The sequence below is a fragment of the Cavia porcellus genome, unplaced genomic scaffold (assembly GCF_034190915.1).
Source record: "Cavia porcellus strain 051 isolate PalLab524CR breed Dunkin Hartley unplaced genomic scaffold, mCavPor4.1 scaffold_24, whole genome shotgun sequence".
Lineage (NCBI taxonomy): Eukaryota > Metazoa > Chordata > Mammalia > Rodentia > Caviidae > Cavia > Cavia porcellus.
Window position 1 is genome coordinate 42,619,549 of NW_026947507.1, and position 21,461 is coordinate 42,641,009.

Here is a 21,461-nt window from a genome sequence, read left to right on the forward strand (position 1 = left end):
AGGAATTTTTTAGATTTAATTTAATGTATATATGTTTAAAAATGGACCCAAGGGAAATAAACCAAAATGTTAACAGTAGTTATTACTTTTGATTAGGATTACCAGAAATTTTTGTTTTCTTCTTTATACTCTACAGTAGAGCATAAGTAGTGTCTGAATGTCTACAAGAAGTAGGTATCCAACTATCATTATCAAAGCAAGTTTTTAAAAAACTAGTCATGTGGAGTGATTGATAGTCTAGAAATATAAAACAAGTTAGGATAATAGTTGCTTCTGATTGTTCTTGTCTTTATGAATTTTTCAGATTGTCTAATGAGATTGGATTACTTTTACAACTGACAAAATTAAGACTCATAACCTACTCTCAGCCCATGATTATCCCACAACCATCACCAGTGTACCTTACACCCTCCACCCCATCTCCACCTGTGGAAATCCTCTCCCCACACCCGGAATAACTTTTGATATGGCTGTCTTTCCACAATGCCAGTCTCATACAATCTCTCTTCCTGGACCTCCAGAGCATGTCCAATGCCTTTCACACGGTGCTTCCATTATCAACCCTAGGGGTGACTGTTGATTCCATGCAAGTCCTTCCTGCTCAGTGGACTCATTTCCCTGGAGTTCACCTGTCCTGTGACATCTGACAGCCCTGCATGCATGTGGCTCTTGGTAGGGAGGAGCTCTGTTGAACTGGAACTGTTTCAAAATTGAACAGTCCATCTTTAGCCCATGGCAGGAGAGTTCCTAAAGGAAAGACTCCTGGAAACTCCAGTTCCAATTTATGGAAAGCTCCATCTTCCTTTGAGGCTTAGGAAGTAGCAACTTGATGATCATATGAGAACAAATGTAGCACTGAACACAGAAAAGCAGTTCTCATCCCACCTCTCCCTTCCTCTTTCAAATTCCTGGGTTTTTGGGGATGTGGATGCAGAGTGTTTGAGGGCACCCACTGAGAACACAGCAAGTGTCATGCATACAGTGGACGCTTGGTAGCACCAGCTACCATTCTTTTCCTCAGTTTCCTCCTTGTTCCACCTCCAGCCTGACAATGTGCCACAGACCCAGGATTCAGGCTGCCGTCTCTTCTTCTGCAGCTCCCTGGAAACCAGCCCAGCCACCAGCTCTGGGCTGGCACTTTGAGTAAGCAAAGGGGCTGAAGGGTGGTGTTGCTGTCTTATTGTATTCACTGCAGGGATTTAAGTGGCACCTGGTGAACAGCACACAGCTCTGGAAGCTCTAGGGGACAGCACGAGCATATGGGCCTCCACTTGGATGGCATTTCTCAGGCACAGGGCAGATACGGGTGCAGTGCACATGTGCAGCATGTTTCCAGGCTCTCCTCTCCCAGCTGTCATCCTCTGCAAAGGACAGGGGTGATGCTCACAAGAGAACTCTGATCAGGTAATACATTGATACATCCAGTCACACCTGGACAGGTGTGGGCCCTTGGTCATAGGAGGAACTGTGCAGAGATAGGGAGTTGCAGGGGGTAAACTTGAAGGGGAACTCAAGAGGCCTGACCTGGTGACAGATACTGAATGTGTGGCCAAAACACTACAAGTCAGTCACCCTGAGAAAAAGTGGACAGGAGAAAGGCGTTGGAGATGGGCTTCAACTCTGAAATTCTGGAATTTGCTCCCAGAGAAAGTAAATGAACACAGGGTACAAATGTACACATATCAGTGTGTTGTTGATGCCAGGTTTACCTTTGTGCGAACCTATATCATGTTAAATAAGTCAGAAGACACTTTCCTTTCACTACTCCTGATGGAAACTATAAAATCTTGGAGTACTTTCCGCTAAGAAGAGCAAGTATAGTAAGTAGAATCTGATTGATATTTTCAATATTTGATGACAACTAATAAATTTCTGGCCATATCAGTTCTTAATGCTGCTTTATTTTCTCTAATTTAAATTATGCCCAGATATGCACACATACACACCCGTGTGACTTTGTGCCATGACCTTTAACACTATCCCTAAAGATAACCTTGGTAGAATCATTGTCCTAATACTAACCCTGACCCTAACACTAAACAAATACTAAATCTTACTATAATGAGACAATAATTATATCCACTCATTTACACTTCCATAATACTGCCAGAAACCTAGGACCATCATTAGACCTACACCTAGCACTAGCTTTAGCCCTAGCCCTAACATTAACCCAAAAAGACTCTAAAAATAAGCTTGCCAAACACCAAACGGCAACACCAAACTAATCTAATGGCAATGATAGAAAATATTTTAGGGACAAGTAGTAGAAATGCTAAATAAAATCTGCTTATATATCACAAAATGTCAACATGGCAATTAATACTGAATACTGAAACTTATTTTCAAAAAAACAACCCATGCATTAATATTTTTCAGCTTAAAAGAACAAGAAATGCCTGTCATAGGCTTTCCAAATCCATTCTGGAGGGATTCAATTCTAATCTAGCTACAATATAATCATAAATTTATAGGTCAGTCTCTATAAAGCTAAATCTATACCAAATTCTACATCAAACCAAAATCCTAGGCTAAACATAACCCTGAAGCTAATCCTTATGGAACCCTACATGTAAAATTAAACCTAAGGCTAAATCTGGTTGAACCATGACACTACACTGAGCACACTACTGCACTAGCCCAAAAATAAACCCAATATAAAACAATACTGGAATCTTAAACCTAAAGGTAAGCACAGCCTTAACCAAAAGACAGAAAACAAACCCTATCTGAAACTTTAACCTACAGCTACACAGAAGTCAAAAGTTGACCATGTCAGAATTAAAAATAAAACACTAGATCGAAAGATAACCATAAACATGTTGGAACTGTTGACATGACCATTATCCTAACCAAATTTCTAGTCCTAGCCTTAGCCATAAAAACAATAACTAAGCCTAGATCTAACAATCTTAACTCTAAACAGCAAACCTAATTCTAATCTTAACCCCAAAACTGGTAGAACTGTAAACCTAATACAACACTATAAGCCTAACTCTAACCATAACTGTAGCACTGACAGGAACCTAGAAGCAGTACTAACACTAGGTTAGGTCCTAGTCCTAGCTCCAGGTTTGGTGTACGCAGCGCTCTGGTTCAGCCTTTCTCCTGGGAACACTCGCAAGGGTGCTCTGGGTCTTCGTCTTTCAGCAGAGTTCAAGAACCAGAGCCCCGAGCCTGAGAGGACATAACCTCTTGTTTAGTTCAGGTTGCCTAGTAATGTCCCAAACTCCTGTCACATCATGTTATGCAGTTGTCCAGTCAAAGCTCAAATCACAATGCACCCCTGGAAGGAATCCAAGTGTCCTCTACAATCTAGGGACAGCTAAATAGCACTTCCTACATTGAAGCAAAACCCTGACATTCCTCTCCCTTGAGGTCACAAAGGACAAAGTTCGTCCACTCTCTCCATGACAACTTGCTGACCCACTGACCATCTGAATGCAGGTTGAAAACAGCAAAGAGCTCCCCCTCTGCAAGTTGAATATGGTTAGTTTATGCATCTGCTCCTCACTGGACTCCTCTTTGGATCTCTTGTCATGTGTGCTCCTCAGAATGTGTCCCTGTGTGCTTGCACCCCTTACAGGACAGTGAGACCACATGGACTGGGCAGGTAAGATTGTGCATTCCTCTGGAAAGGATGCCCACTGTACCAGGAAGCCTTGGCTTCTCCAACCAGTTCACTGTACGCAGCACAGTTCTCCAGACCACTGGACTGCTGTTCGTGTGGGTTCTGGTAGATTAGGTGATAACAAAGGGTTCCATAGCTGGCAGTACTTCAGTTCCAGAGAAGCAAACTTGCCTGAGGATGTGAGGCTGGCTGAAAGTGAGCTGGGGGACTTTAACAGGACCTGACAAGTCTGCTCAACAGCTGGCCTGGGTCAAAGACAAGAAAGCTTTAAGAAAACAAAATTAGCATTCAGTTTGTGAAGGAAGCTTTACTTACTTTCTATGTCCCAGATGTGTCTGCCATGGGCTCTGCCTTCTCTAAAGTACTGGCAATTGAATTTTCCCTTCAAGAGTGGGTAGAAGATCCATGGAATGTCAGTGAACAAATGGCTGTGACATTTGCAGTGGGTGTTGATTAACATAGTGGAATGCTTTTGGTTCCAGCTTCCTCCTAACAGAAAATGCAGGACATACGGAGGAGGGAAAGAGGCCCCAGATGGAGGAATTTTCCTGAAAGGTCCCCAAAGCAATCTGCAACCACAATATGATCTCCTTCTTAGCTTTCTTAAGAAGCAGTAAAACATCAGAGAAAGGTGAGGGTTCACCTGGATCACTCCACTTCCTCTCGAAGAAGGGAGACAGCTGGAGGATTATTAGTGAAAAGCCAAGCCTTTCATTTTACAGGTTACGAAACAGAGACCCACATAGTAACTGGCTTGAGATGCTAAATGTTCTCATCATATCCAGCAGTATTAGTGTGACCCCCAGTGACCTGGGGAGGCACAATCTTGCTTTAGGAATCAGGTGAAAGGAACACCAGAAGCTATAGCTCTCTGCCACCAGTTCAGCACAAATCCCAAGGTATGAACCACAGGATCCCAGAGGGAGCCACCTAACTATTGAATAACACTGTGGTTCTTCCCTCAGCCTCCCATCTAGTGAACCCAGGAAACGAAGACTTCCCATTTCCCCCAGGTATGCCACACAGGCATATACTTTATTCATTTCTGGAATGGGTTTGATCCTCCTTTTACTTTCCTGTTTCTCAACCATTTTTCTTTCTTGAAAAGAACTTCCTTTAGCAAGGCTTGACATTCAGTAAATGGCCAAAAATGTTAAATTCGGTAAAGTTGAAGGATACAAAATTAACACACAAAAATCAGTGGCACTTCTACGTATCACTCATAACTTAGATAAAAAAGAAATCTCATTTGCGATAAGTATTTTTAAAATAGCTAGAAATAATTTAATAAAGCAAGTAAAAGATTTCTACAATGAAAACTATAAGACACTGATTAAAGAAACTGTAAAGGATGCCAAAAAAAAGTGGGAAAACATACCATGTTCACAGATTGGAATAATTTATATTGCTACACTGCCCATACTATCTAAAATGATCTATAGATTCAAGTAATTCCTATCAAAATACCTAAGACATTCTCTACAGAAAGAAACAAGAATCCTAAAATCATGTGAAGTCACAGAAGAGTTGAACTAGTCAAAACAATCTTTGTCAACAAGGATAAGGCTTGGGTACCACAATACCCAACTTCAAAATATATTACAAAACTATAGAGACCAGAAGAGCATGATAATGGCATAAAATAGAGAACCCAGAAATACTTCCATGTATTTATAGACAACTGATTTTTTTTTTTTTTTGAGACAGGATCTTGCTAGATAATCCAGGCAGGCCTTGAACTTGCTATGTAGCCCAGGTTGGCCTCAAACTCACGGTGATCCTCCTCCTTCAGCATCCTAAGTGTTGGGATTACAGATGTGTCACACCACACTTGGAAACAACTGATTTTTGACAAAGGTGTTAAGAACAATGGTGGAAAAAGAGAATTCCCTTTAATAAACATTGATAGGAAAACTGGATATTCATATACAGACAAATACAACTAAACTCCTTTGTCTCATAAATGGAAATCAATTCAAAATGAAGACAAAGTTAGGATTTACAACTATGACACAGGGAACATGTGATAGGACATTGGTTTAAGCAAATACTTTTTGGCTAAGACATCAAAAGCATTGACAACTAAAGGTTGATTGATTGTGTCAGCTTAAGAAGTTTAGGTACTTACCTAAGAAATCAGTTCAGCAATTCTACAGCCTGGGGTGCAGAGGACCCAGCCTGGGGCAGGTCTTCTACTGAGGGAGGCTCATTGCCCAGATGGTATAAAGGGGAAATGAGGAAGGATGGACTGGCTTCTGTTCTTCAAGGGAGCTCAAGTCTTTGCCTTCAGCTTGAACTTCATCTCCTGGCTTCCAGCATATGCTCCAGCTTCCAACAGACTCTTCAGCTTTCTGGCAAAGACTCTTCAGCCTTCCAGTATAGACCCATCAGCCCCCTGATGTGGACTCATATGGACACTGCAGTGAGCCCCAGACCTTGGAATGAATCCTTTGGTTTCCAGTGTGCAGATACCCTCTGCATTCTTTCTCATTCGACTCTGTGGCTAACATCACAAAGTGATCTTGTAATTTCTTATACATTTGTATGCCTTGTGTTATACGTTTCTCTAGTAAATACTGACTGATACAACAACAAAGCAAAAAACAGACAGATTAAACTTTTTGCACAGGAAAAAAAATCAACAGAATAAATAGATATCATACAGAATGGGAGAAAAATCTTTGTAAACTGTTCATCATCTGATAAGGAATTAATATTCAGAATAGGGCCAGGTTAACCCCTTCCTGTGACCCAGCAGCAGCCATGCATCCCAGAAAGACAACCAAAAAGCAGCTAACCCCTTCCTGTGAGCCAGTGGGCAGTTGTGGCCAGGGAACTGCTTCCTGTGAGCCAGAAGCAGCCGTGTGTCCCAGGAAAAGAACCAAGAAACAGCTAGCCTTGGACTGCAAGCCAGCAGGTGCACAAGCTAGGAGACAAAAAGTCTGGGCACTGCCCCCCACGCCTCTAAGCAACGGACTAATTCAGACAAACACAGGCTGAGATGATAGTCACTGAAGTAAAAAAGCAATTTAATGCTTGTATTGTTTGATTGACTTTGTAGGCCTAAAGCCAGCAGTCTGAGCATCTATTCAAGGATTACAATAAGCAATATAGCAACTATAGGGGATCTCCTTCTGAAAATGGTAGCCATTCTTAATTTCCTATTATTTTGTTTTAAAGTTCTGTATCATTTTCATTATTTTGTTTGGTATTGTTTTATTCTGTTTTGTTTTGAGTTTACTTTTCTGATGGCATGGGCAGCTATTTCAAAGATAAAAGATGTATTATGGTAGCCATTGTTGATTTCCTATTATCTTGTTTTGAAGTCCTATATTGCTTTCATTGTTTTGTTTTGATTGGTTTTATTCTGTTCTATATTGTTTGATTTTATTATGTATGATGGTATGGGCAGCTAGAGCATTATGGTAGCCATTATTGATTTCCTATTTCCTTATTTTGAAGTCCTATATCACTTTCACTGTTTTGTTAGAGAGAGAGAGAGAGAGAAAGAAAGAGGAAGAGAAGAGAGATACACATGGCTGCTGCTGGCTCACAGGAAGGGGTTGGCCTGGCCCTATTCTGGTCCTTTTCTTTTCACGTGCACGCATGTGTGTATCTTCTGGGGACTGAATCCAGCACTCTCAAACTGAGCTGCATCCCAAGCACATTTTTAAATTTTTTTTTTAAATTTTAAGACAGTGTCCTGCTAAGTCATAAGTTGCCCATACTGGGCTTGAATTTGTGGTACTCTTGCCTCAGAGCCCTGTAATTATAAATATTTGCACTCTTTTTATAAACAGCTGTGAACTGCTAGTCAGTGTGGGACTGACCAAGTTTTCCCCACTTCTTACTAGAGTCCACGCCCTGTAGCCCTCTAGGTTCCACCCAGAGGGCAACATCTGACTGCTCTCCAGTTCCTTCACACAACTGGAAAAAGGGTATAGATTTTGTTGAGAGGTAAAATTACTATCAGCTGAAGACTAAGAAGCTTATTCAAGTATAAACCATGTCTGAGTTCCAATTAAAATCCCAAGGTAGCTGATCACAGATATCCAGCAACTCGTCCCAGTGGTCATGGTTATGGAACAGATAAAACATGGGAAAGGCTGATTGGCTCCACTGGTAAATTTTAGTCTCATTGTAAGCACAGATTTCCTACTCTAAATCACATTGCAGTGTGCTGTGGACGTGGGCTCTGCTCCACCCACAGAGTGGTCTGGAGCATATCTGAGTGGGGTGATGCCGTTCCATGCATGGGGAGAATCCCTTCTCATTGGAGATCCACTGATGAGCAATGTGACTCTCAGTGGTTTCATGTGGTCCATTCTGTCTCAAAATGCAAGTAACACAGATTGCTAAGCAGACAGCTGATAATGCCTAAATGTTCTCTATAAAGGACTTGTTCTTTTATAGATAATGCATTGTTTTTACCTTTAAGTGAGAAATAAAAATTGTGCATATCTATGGTGTGTGATGTGTCTGAATGTCTCCTTTGGGAAATTTTAAGTCAAGCTAGTTAACATATCCATCACCTGACATACTTGAGCAATTTTCAGGAATGTGGTATTTTACCTATAGTCCCCATGATAATGGATCCTCACAAATTACTCCTCTGGTCAGAATGGAATTCTGCACTCTCTAAACACCACCTCCCCCACCCCTTCATGCCCTGGTCCCAACCGCTGATAATCACACTACCCTCTGCTTCTATGAGCTGGAGCTTTTTTAGACTCCACGTGTAAGTGAGGCCCTGCAGTACCCATCTCGCTGCCCAGCTTATCTAAACGACCACAGTGCTTTACACGTGGGCACAAACAACAGGATGCTTTCATTTTTAAAGCCAAATGGTATGTCCTTCTGCATATATGCCGTGTTCTCCTCAACCTTCACCCACAGATGGGAACCTGGGTGGATGCCACACCTCGGCTGCTGTGAATGTGAGGGTGCAGAGGTCTCTTCAGGACAGCAATTTCATTTCTTTTAGGTGTTGCTCACAAGAAGAACTGCTAGATGAAATGACAGCCCCATTTTTAATTTTTGAGCTTCCCCTATACGGTTTTCCAAAATGGCTTTGCTAATTTACATCCTCAGCAACCGTGGGAATCCTCACCAACAACTGTCGTCTTTTGACTTTTAATGTTATTTTAAAGACTCATTTAATTCTTAAAACAGAAGGACAAAAAACTTTCTACAACTAAAAATTTGAGAGGGGTCTGAAGGGTATAGTTGAAGTGTTTTGCTTTTTTGTTTTAATTAAAAGCACTGTGCGTTCAGGACAAAAGCACTGGACTTGAGGCAACAGCCTGGATGGCGGCCCCTGCTGCTTCCCCTGCTGTCCTAAACATTCCACCTCTGAGTGATTCTTTGTTAAAATGTGTCCTATTATATCACTCCTCTGCCAAAATTTTCTACAGATTTCTGTAGCAAAGACCAGAGTCCCCACAGTTACCCATGGTCCCTTGATAATCTAATTGCTTCTTAGTCTCTGACCTCAGCCCATCCTCCGCCTCTGCCTATTACACTCCAGGTTTACAGGCTCTTGTTCAACCTACTCTCACCTCCGGGCCTTTGCACTTACATTTCTCCTGCCTGGACACTTGTCCCAGAAATCTCTATGTGACAGCCTCTGGCCTTTAAATAGCTATGCTTAAAAGTTATCATTTTATTAGAGCCTTCCCTGACTATCCTGTTTGAATCAACATCCCTTAACCCTAGCCTGGCAGTTTTCATTCTTCTCTCCTGCTTTACATCCATCCAGATTTAGCACAATCTCACATATCATGTGCTTTACACACTTAACTTGCTTCCTGTCCCATCTTACTACAGCATAAGCTCCTTGAAGGGAGAGACTATTTTTATAATTGCCTTTTGCTTCAATAAACAAATTTATGAACAAGCAAATAAATAATCTAAGTGTTCAACCTTGTTCTCTTCACCAACTAATAGCCTGACTGTAGAAAAATCATTTAACCTCTAAATGAAATCACACACACATGAAAGTTAAACATTTAACTTTATAGTGTGGTCTCTGACACACAAGTGGAAAAGCCAGCTGGAGGTGGTGATGTTGGTTTATACCCTTGCCATCATAAGGTAGATTACAAATGTCCTACACGAGAGAAGAAACAGGAACATAATTTTAATTGAGTTATCAAAGCACTCAGGGCCATTGAAAAGCTATTTGTCATTCAGCTGGTGCTACTGCCCGGTTGTTTATCATGTGTCACTGCAGTCCCCGGTGTTGGCACCAGGATTAAAGAACAGACTACACACTTGAGGCCCCAGCTTTTGTTTTTTGCATGTGGGAAAGCAGGGCTGGATGTGGACCCATGCCTCTGGGCCTTCTCCACCTTGTGGTCACTGTATCACACATCTCTGCCGCACAGCTGCAACACGACGCCTGTCTCAAGTTATGTAGCCTGAGCAAGATCCGTATCCCGGCAGCCCAGTAGCTCACATGTCCCATGCCTCTGGTCTCAGTGTATTTCTGAAGTTTCCCAGATTTCCTTAATACCCATTACAAAGTGAATACAAACTCTTACACACTGCCTGGTGTCTTGTCTTCAGTGCCACCTGTCTTCAGTGCCCACCTGCCTGGGTAGGAAGATTCTACCAAATACCAATATGTGAATATGAAAAGTGAGATCAAAGCTGATGCCCCCTCCAACTCCAAAACATTTTCAGCCTGTGAAGACAAGTGACAAAATGATGGACAGGAAGAAACTGGAGAAGACTCATCATTCAAAAGACTGAAAGTCCAATCATCTTACAGGGCTCTTTAGGGGAGACAAGATGTGGCAAAAAAAAAAAAAAAAAAAAGATATTTCTTTACCTATAAAAGGAATGGCCTGAGGAAGCTTGGGTCTGCAGGCCACACCTGAGGATGACTCCACTCCTGCAAATATCATTTTTAATTTATTCATGATAAGGCTTGCAGTGGGATGTCATTAATTCTTCCTATACTGTCCTGAGAGTCTGGAATCCTGGAAGGACAAATAATGAGACCTACCCCAACAGGACATCTACCATCAAGTGCCACTGCTGCTCCCAGTGGCAGGGACTTTAGCACAGAAACTTGGTCAAGAACAACTACAACCCCTGGCCTAGGTCCTGAGGTGCTAATACTATCCAGGAAGGTGGACCCCTAACATCTGCACAGCAATTTCTAACTTATTTGCAGATGGTGGGAGACACAATGGCCATACCAGGAACAAGCTCAATCTGGGAACCAGTGCCATGTGCAGTCTGCCACAGGACTGGGAATGGTCTGACCCCAGCCCTTTCTGGTGTGCAGGCTGGCGAACAAGAAGTACCAACACACACACACACACACACACACACACACACACACACACATCCCAGTAAGCAATAGGCTGATCCAGAGAAATGCAGGCTGTGATGACAGCTATAGAGGAGAAATGCAATTGGATGCCTGTGGTGCTGTGGTGTTTCACTAACATTGCAGGCCTAGGGCCAGTGGTCTGATCACAAGTTCAGAGGACAGTGGTACACAGTGTGGCATCTGCAGGGCCTCCTTCTGAGGGTTGTAGCCACTGTTGATTCCCTATGGCCTTGTTTTGATGTCCTATGTCATTTCCATTATTTTGTTGGGTTGAGTTTTATTCTCTTTTGTTTTGTTTTCATTATGTTAAATGCGATGGCAGGAGCAGCTATTTCAAAGATAGCAAGATAAATTATGGTAGCAATTTTGGGTTTATTATTGGCCTGTTTGAAACCCTTTATTGTATTCATTGTTTAGTTTTTATTGTTTCTATTCTAATCTGTTCTGTGTGATTTTTACTATGTCCGAAGTTATCTGCAGTGACTTTGAAGACATCAAAAGGCATTATGGTAACTATTGTTGATTTCATAATGTTTTGAAGTCCTGTATCTCTTACACTGGTTTGTTTTGATTGCTTTTATTCTGTCTATCGTCTTTTAAATAAATAAATAGAAAGAATGCAGGAAAATGCCATGGGTTCTGTCGGTGTTCTTCACACTACTTACTTGGGCCTCAGCTGTGCCAAGTGGAATGCCTACTTCTCAGCTCAGATTAAATTTATTGCTTCAACTGAATCCCACTTTCCAAGACTTCAGTAACAACATTTTCATTTCCTCCTGATAAAGTGGGACAGCAACTATTGGATTCTTATTTAAAAAAACAACCCTGAGCCCAGCATGATGTCACATACCTGTAATCCCTCCATTCTGGGAGGCCAAGGCACGAAGACTTTAAGTTTAAGCCCAGGAAGATAAGTTTATTGACTCAGTGAGAGTCTATCTCAAAACAATAAATAGAAAAGAGCTTAGGTTGTAGTTCAGTATGAAAGCCCTGAGTTAAATCCCCAGTGCCATCAAAGAAAGAAAGAAAGAAAAAAAAAAAGGAAAGAAAGAAAGAAAGGAAAGAAAGAAGAGGAAAGAAAGAAAGAAAGAAAGAAAGAGAGAAAGAAAGAGGAAAGGAAAGGAAAAAGAGAAACAACTGAACATTGTACTGAATTATTTTATTTTTACTACTTGATTTATACATGGCATCATTCTACATGAAAACTTAGGTCACCTTATAAACATGCGTGCATAACATATATCTATGTGTGAGATTAAAAAAATAAGTGAGTCAGGGGCTGGAGGTTTAGCTCAGCAGCATAAGCGCCTGCCTTGAAAGCAGGCAGTCGTGAATTCGATCCCTGGTACCGATAAAAAGGAAAAAGACAAAAAAAAGTGAGTCAGTCCGACTCGTTGAATTTGGCAGGGATAATTAGGGGAGCTTTCCTGATGCTGTCTGTGAAACTGAGGTATGGAAAACGCGCTTTTATAAGTGTGTCTCGTATGCCCTCAGACTCTTTGGTCATATGAAGTAAAAGTGCTCCTGGGGAAAAGCCAGCTGCGGCTCTGCACTGTGAGCAGCATCCCTGAGGCAGCTTTGGAATTTCCTGGCTGCTTGCCCTTTTCACCAGCTCAGTATCTTGAAAGCATTCCTCATCTGGAAGTAAGACCTCCAGCCTGCAGGCCGTCTTGGGAGTTGGTTCTAATCCTGGGCCATGGAGGGTCAGAACTTGAACTCATATGGCAGCATGGTCTCCGATCACAAGATCTGGGGCAGAAACTGAGCAGCCATCCTCTGCCATCTAAGCCACGCTACTTCTGTGTTCACCCCAGTCATCTGAGGTGATCAGTCTTCTGTAGTATTTGCAACTGTCTCAACAAATGGGCATGACAAGAGAAATGGTCATCCAAGCAACTGAAAGTGGCTTCCACAATTTGTGAAATGACTTTGAACTGAAGCAACTATCTATATATATTCCATTTCCTCATGGTATGCATGCCACCCATGGTCAGACCCACACAGCAACATAGCAGACACAGGGACATTAAGCTTTTTAGTGGTCAGACAGGTCCCATGATGACTACATCACTCATAAACAGAAGTTTCTTTTTGTAGAAGATTCTACTTCATAAATAAAGGGAAATGCTAGGATTAGAATTAGAATACAGTCACCCTCAGTATTCATGGGAAATTAATCCCAACCCCTGCCAGCCCCACAGACATGACGCCTGAAGCTGCTCTGGTCCTTTGTATAAAATGGTGTGGAATTTGCGTGTGACGTATGCATTCCTCCCATGTATTTCAAATCATCGCACTGGCCACTCATGATACATACTGCAGTGCAGATGTTATGTCAATGTGTAGTCACCATACTGTATTATTTAGAGAATAATGACCCAAAAAATGGATGTTCATGTTAAGTAGAGAAAAAAATCTTTTGGAAATAATTTTCCATCTGCATTTGCTTGGATCCACCAAAGTAGAACCTCAGATACAGACAGCCAACCCTATCTTGCAATCTCTAGTGAAATAATAGATCAGGCAAGGATTAGTAAGGGTTATTCCTTCACCAATAGAGAAAGAGCCAGTCATTTAATGCCTCCTGAGTGACTTAAACAGCTCCACTTATGATTCTGAGCAGGCCTCTAATTCTCAATTGGAGGGAAATGCTAAGAACAGAACAGGACCATTCAATTCAGACTAAGAGAAATGTATAAATTGCAAGGAAAAGAGAGAGGAAAGGGAAGTTACAGATTAAAAGAGACCAAACAAAACAATTAATTGCAGTGGAAAGACAGGTAAAAATTGTCTCATGAATATGAGACCACGGGGGAAAGACAGACTCAGTAGATGGATGATATTACTATGGAATAATAAAAAATGTTTAAGTACCGCAAAAATCATTCTTGTAGCAATGTCTTTTAAAGGTATATACAAAAGTACTCATAAATGAGCAGGTGTGACAGCTAATGCTGGCTTTTAATCACTAGGGGTGAAGGAGAGGGAGCAGTAGGAGCACAGATGAGACGCATAAAGCTACAACCAACACCTGCAGGGGCTCCGTGAGGCTTCGAGACCCTGGTCTCTGCCTTTTCACATGTGCTCCAATTGTTTCACAATAAAGATGTAAAAAAAAAAAAAAAAAAAAAAAACTTCTTTAACTCAGTGAGAGAATTAGAGATAGAAATTTCTTAAAAGCTATCTGGACCATTCATTGCTTTACATACAACAAATTAACTTGGCTGAGAGGAGCTCAGCGGAGGATGGTGGCACCAGCAAGGGTGTGTGGATGAATCATCTCTGCGGGGTATCCCGCACCCAGAGAGAAAGGCAGTGTAGCCAATGCTCAGGACACTCTCCTGCTGTTCCTTCAAGAGTGGCGGCAGCAGTGCTGCTGACAACCTTGTATGCACCATGTCCTCTTCATGAGTAACTTGGACAGAGATTTCTTTCTGGCCCTACAGTCAGAAATTTGTATGATCCCCCACCCCTGCCACCGCATGTATGTTCTCAGGATCAAGTAAAACCTGAAACCTATCACCACACTGCACCCATTGGCACTCCACTACAAACTGAAGAAATACGCAAGAACAAAACAACCAGCGTTAACAAAGTTGTGGAGAAATTGCTTTTGTGCTCTGCTAGGTGGGAATGTAAAAGTGCAAACTATGCTGGAAATGCCCTAGTTGTTCCTCAAAACATTAAATGTAGAATCACTACAGGCTCCAGCAATTCCACTCCTGGGCATTCTCAACAGAATAATTAAAAGTAAGGGCTTCAAGAAATATTTGTGTTCTCATGTTTACAGCAGCCAAACAGGAAACAACCCAAGTGCCTACCAGTGCATGAACAATAAGTAGCAGGCCATGTACACATACAACGGAATATGATCAGCTGCAGAAAAGAAGAAAATCCTAACACGCACTAGAGTGTGGATGAACTGCGAAGACACTGCACTGAGTGAAATAAGCCAGTCATAAAAATATTCCACTTACAGGCAGTGCTTAAGAGTAGTCAAGTCTATAGAGGTGGAAAGTAGAATGGGATTACCAGGAGCTGGGGAAGAGGAAGTGGACACTTAGTAGCAGTAGGCGCAGTTTCAGTCTAAGAAGATGAAAAAATTTTGGAGATTTAAAGTGATGATGACTGCACTACAGTATGAACATACTTTAATGCCATCAAACTGCACACTTAAAAATAATTAAAATAGTAAATTTTATATTATGTATATTTTGCCACAATAAAAAATAAACTCAGTCATCCACTAACTGATCTTTCTCGTGCTGTTGCTAGGAAACACAGCCAAATCTGTAGGCAACTTTTATAAATTATATAGGATCATGGAATATAGTCTTTGTGTATTTCCTTTTACTTTTTTTCTTTGGTCTGATATTTACTAAATTCTAATATGTCTCTTTACAATGCTTTATTTGTGTATTTTGATTTTCCTTTAACCAATTTTATAACAAGTCCCAAAAAGAGATGGGGAGAGTAAGACTAAGAGAATGCTTTATATTATATGTGCTGCTCCATACTGCTCAGTGTTTTTCTTTAAAATGCTAGTTGAATTAAATTAAACAATAAGGAACCTTTTTAAAAAGATTTTTTTCTCCACATCCATGTTTCCCTTCTTCAAAAAGTTAATAGCATAGAAATAGAACTTATTTTTTTTCCTGTACATCCTATTCAGTGTATTTTTCAAAATCTAAAAAAATCAGTCAAGTAGGTAGTCATGTATACTAGAGTTGATGGTGAAAATACTAACCACAATTGGCCAACTGTTGAGATCAAAAGGGAACTGTGGGTATTTCTGAAGTGCTCTTCAATGACTCAGAAGGAATCCCCCATGTGATGTAGACCTGTGGGGAGAAGCTATGTGAAAAGGCGATGGCAGGACTTGCCAAAGGAGATTGGGTCTCCACCCATGCTCTGTATCAACTCCTAAGTCAAGGCATCACCTGGCATTATTGAAGAAGAGGTGCCCAGTTCAAAGAGGCTGACTGCTTTTGGGGTGCCTCTCCTTGTCTCCAGCTGGCCTGACTGGGACTACTGGTGGTCCACCCAGCAGCAAAGGGGCTAGTCCTGAGAGCCGAGACGCATTCTCTCACTACTCTCACACAACCTCATAGACAAGTGATCTTCTCCCAACTTCACAGATGAGGAGTGGCACAGAGGAGGCAAGAAACTGGTCCTACAGCATTCCAAGGACCTCTGTGAATTCTCAGTTCTTTATAGATGTCACAACTTTCTTGTGGAGCAGGGCTTATTTTCTGTTTCTTATTTGCATCCCAAATGGTTGGAGTTTATAGATAAGTGATCTCTAAACAAGTGCTATTTTGTTAAATATTATTATTTACTCCTGCCTATAACAAGTTCAGTCAATGCTTCAGGCACAGAAAATCCCCAACCAATTTCCATCATTCATCTCTAAATCCATTCCAGCTTGCCCTCCCCACCTGCAAACGAGATCGCTGAGTCATCTGCTCTGTGCTGGATCCATACAGTACACCATGGGGGAAACCACCCCAAGTCATTGTACCCACACCAAAGGGGTTTCTAACATGTTTTCAAAAGTCCTTTCCCGGGGCTGGGGATTTAGCTCAGCGGCATAAGCACCTGCCTTGCAAGCAGGCAGTCGTGAGTTCGGTCCCCGGTACCGATTAAAAAAAAAAAAAAAAAAGTCCTTTCCCCTTGCCATTTCACTAAACTCCTGGCACCTGAGACGAAAATGAAAGAGGAGATGATCACACACAAAGGAGGTACATAAAATGTGTCTAAAATACGTTTCCAACGATCACTTAGTGTCCCTCCAGGGCACATCACCTGACCCAGTGAAGGGTTACTTCGGTTCACCCAGGTGCCTCACCATCTTGTAAGTGTGCACCTGTTATCAGCCTGCTATTCTAACAGACCTGTGACTATAGGCTGCTTGGTTAATTACAAGCACATTTCAGAGCCATTCTTCCTGGCCTTTTTCTTGAATGAGTGAGTGCCACTCCGTGACTTGCAGAACAGGCTTTAGTAGCTTTCAGTCAAGGTTCAGGAAGAAATATGCTACACCGGGATTCGATTATTTACCAACATAATGTTGGATGTGAGCCAATGAGACACCAATATATTTTCCTTTGAAGTTTGACATATTGCCTGCTGCTTCCAAGGCTGTTTTCTTGGCTGGCAGACAATTGGGACTGTTTCAAAAATCACCTCTAGTTCACGTCAGGGAAGGAACTGTTCCTGTGATCAGTTTATCTTAGAGACACTGATCTCATTCTCATGTGTTATCGATGGTAAGCCCCTGCTCTCAAGGGAGCTATGCCTGTGGGCCCTGGACAGCAGCTGACCACCTCAGCCATCAGTCCTTCCACGCCCCCAGTCCTTCCACACACCTACAGCAGTGTGAAGGTACTAGCTTCTGCTCCACTGGTCTGAAGGCACACGAGAATCTGACACCGAACACAGGTTTTTCAGGGGTTCATGGTCACAGAGTTACTGTCAGGATACTGGAAGCTTAAACACAAATGGAGAATTCACAGCTCCTTTTGGCAGCTGTTGCATCAATTTTTGAATGTAAAGGTAATTTTCCTTGCAGAATCTTAGCTTTCACCAAGCCAAACCTGGAAGATTTTTTTTTTAATTTTGCTTTTGTTTCGTAGAACCAAGGATGGAACTCAGGGCCTCATGCATGATAAGCAAGTACTGGCCCACCAGCTGCAGGCCTCGGACATGACTTTCTAAATGATAGGCCAGGGCCAGGGATTTAGTTCAGTGGCATAAGCGCCTGCCTGGCAAGCATGAGGTCATGAGTTCAAGTCCCAGTACAAAAAAACCCAAAACAAACAAAAAAACCAAACACTTCCATCCTTAAATGATAGGCCAAAAGGAGTTTGAAGTTTTTGTTGTTGTTGTTTTAAGAAAGAAGTCTTGACATTCTGGCACATGGTAAAATCTCCATAATTGATAAGAAATATCTTCAAGCTATTTTACTCTGTTTCTGCATTGGTTAGGAATGACCACTCTATCATCTGAATACCTCAGGTGATGGTGAACTCCACACATTATACCAATGGAAAGTATTAGTACAATCAGCAAATTGCAGGTGTATAATCAGATCAATTCTCCTACTCTTACTGAAGGGCTGTGAGTGAGGTTTTATAAATATGAACCAACTTTTAATTTGAAGTCATTCAACATTTACCAGGTGAAATCTTCAAAATTAGCATAACTATGGGTGTGCTACATTACAATAACAAAGCCTGCTGCATTGTAAGTTTTCATTCATTTCCTTTATTTTATACATCTTAGTTCACTATTTTTTCAATTTCTACTTCACTCAGTGTGCATTTATTATTCTAAGTGCAACAATTTATAAGATGGCATTACATCCCAGTTGCCTGAATGCCTCCAGGTATATACCTCATCATTTCAAAATAATTTTTAATAACACCTTTTTCACTTTCAAAAGTGCCCCAGTTAGATGACAAATTTATGTTCAAGCTGTAAATGTTTTATCTTACTTTGTAAAATTGTGCTAAAACTCTATGCTTAAGATGGAATCTTCCACCCTTCACTTTCCACCTTCTCAGCTAAGAAGTTTTGATTTTTAGTCTGAAATGACTGTGGAGTATCTTTAATAAAAGGAGTAGCTGCTCCATGCTGAGCAGCTCCCTCCTGGGGAGGCTACAGCCTGCTTTCTGCACACTCAGAGTGCCCCAGTGCCAACCAATGTCACTTTCTGTTAAGATACTGGGGGCCACAGGGCACCTTCCTGAGACAGGCACAGCATGCTGGCAAAAGACATTCTCATGTGGGAGAAAGCACCTCTTCTGCTTGACCATGTTTCTTTAATCCTCAGTGCCTCAGTTTCTCTGCCTATAAAAGAACACAGTGGTGCCCACTTCACAAAGCAGATGGGAGGATTAAAGGCACGATGGCCAGGGGGCACTCTGAGCCACTAGAAACACAGACATTAAGCAACTTGGAAATGTCCAGTTCCCCTTTTCAGCTTGTGAGAACAGGGCCCCTGCTGACTTGGAAAGGAAGCATCACAGGCAGGCAGGCAGGGCCCACCAGGAGAAAGGTCCACTGCCTTCATTAGCATTGTGCCCAGGGAAAGAGCGACAAAGGGACTGAAGAACTCGAAGGCTGAAAATAAGAGCCTAAAAAGAGTTCACTAAGGGACTATAAAAGAACGCCTGAAAGACCTGAAATGTCTTGAGCTAAAAATAATCTGTAAAGACTATATGCTAGGAACCACTTTTAAGGGACTATCTATATATTCTCTGATCACTTGATATAATAGGACATTTGGGTACCATCACCCTGGAATGTGCCTTGATCCCTCATGCACTCTGTCCTTCCTTACATCCTGCACTCTATCTGAGAGCTAATGGCAGCTCCAGGTCACCTGCAGAGTGGATTAAATCTACAAGTTCCTAGTCAGACAGCATTCTATTAGGTATATTAAAATAATTAACCACTAGATTAGGAAATTGCTATTGTTGAATATCAAGGCCTCTAAGAAAGAAGGAGTTTGGACAAGAACATACCATCATCGCTCTGGCAAACTCACACAAAGGGGATGTAAGAGACATGCCTGTACGTTACATTTGCTTCTAAAGTCAAAAGGGGAAATGGTAATAGGAGACATTGCTCCAAGCGGTATCTTCCAGGCAAAAGCTGCATCTCAAGAGTGTTTCAGAGCACTCCAAGAATGCAGGAGTTGATTAAACAATTTGCTAAATTGGCTTTTCTGGAAATTATGCTTTGTGCATGTAGCAACTGAAAGACATATCCGAATCTACAAGGTCCTCCCAGGGCTCCTTAAACCAGTGCATAGAGAGGGAACATGCGAAAAGAACATGAATTCTGGGATCAAACTCTGGCTTCACAGGCAAAAAGTCCCCGGATAAGTCAAGTGATCTCTCTGAGAACAGGATTACATAAAGCCCCTCAGCCTTCCCAGGTGCTCACAGGAGGCATTGTGCCACATGACTCAGAGTTTGACCTTCTCAGTGCAGCTATAAACAATCCAGCATGACAGAATCCTCCCCAAAAGATGAGATGGACAAGTGATACAAAAAGGACAGTTATGAAAACATTAATAGGAAATGCTTTCACAAGTCTTAGGCAAAATAGGGGCCTTATTTTAAGCATCTGGAAGATCCAAGTTGGAATTCTAAATAAAGAATAGTTCACTTTAAGATCTGTGTAATTCTGCCTTCTATATGCTGTTAATTTGCAGAAACTCCACATGTGACTCAGCTCGTCTTAGGGCCACATGTTGGCCATTCCCAGGAGGCTTCACAGGGCTGTCTCTGCCTGGCACACCTTGGGTCCCCCAGAGAGAGGAGGCAGAGGCCCAGGGCTGGAAAGGACCAATGTTTCACGAGGAAACAGAGGTCTTAGAAGGGAAACTTGTCTATCAAAGTCAAACCATGAAGGCCTTCAGTTGGGAATTTTAGTGAGCCTCTATAAACCAAGCTGGTGATAAAAAAAAATCTTGCCACAGATTTTTATTTCACAGTATTTCCAATTCTGTAGCCAAACCATGATATCAGTCTGTTCAGTGCAGGGTCTGCCCTCCATGAGGGAAGGAGGGTGCTAAGGTGGGTCAGTATCACTGGACATTTCCCAGCAAGACATGGGCCCTGTTTCTAGCATGTCTAGGGTTGGCAAATCTAAGAGACTGAAAAAAAATCATCCAAAGGACACTTTGGCCATTAGCATGTGTGACATTTGTGTCCCATGGTAACCGAAGCTACAGGACAGTAAAGTGAACGAATCCATTATTTTAGCACACATTTTACAGCGTCCACGATGCCGTCTATGAAATCAAATCATCCATTTAAATTTCTGAGTGTAGTGACCTCTAATCACTGATAGGAACATTCTGAAAAGCAATAGCTCACTTGGAGCAAGATTTACTAAAGTAGGCAGATCAGGCCCCCGTTTCTTAACCCTCCAACAGTCCCTCCTCACTGATGACTGCATCAGTTCATCTTGGAATGGAGGGAATGTACTCATTTAGGACCTCACTTGTTCAGAGGTGACCTCCAGGGCAGGCACAGTCCAGGCTTCTAAGCAGTTCCCTTCCCCTGGAGAACACACCAAGAACCCCCCAGAATGAAGCTAGAGGAACAGTGAACCAGCAGGCCTTGAGATTCTAGGGTGCAACAAACCACAGAAGCTGTCTAAAGACTGAAGGAAACAAACCAGGGGAGACAGTAGAATGTCCACTTGTCCAGTTGGGGAAACCCCTGGGCATTGCCAGAGAAAGGAGGAAGGAGAGGCACAAAGTGAACTGACATGAAGACAAATAGGATGAACAGGAGAGAGAAGGAAAGAAAACAGACAGCAAATGCCAGATACACAGACATCTGGAAGAAAGTACAGGAGCAAGGACACATGGACTTGGAATTTTTGTTTTCAGAGGCGAGGATGGAACCCAGGCCTCACATATACTAAGCAGGTGCTCTACCACTGACCTACAGCCTTGGCCCTAAAAGG

The 21,461-nt window shown here is 42.0% G+C and overlaps 1 protein-coding gene across 10 annotated transcripts in view; it reads right to left on the reverse strand.

The window, feature by feature from the left end:
* The window catches only part of Msra (methionine sulfoxide reductase A), a 333,241-nt gene that overhangs the window by 173,747 nt on the left and 138,033 nt on the right, over window positions 1-21,461 (reverse strand). The gene's annotated exons all lie outside the window — the stretch shown is intronic.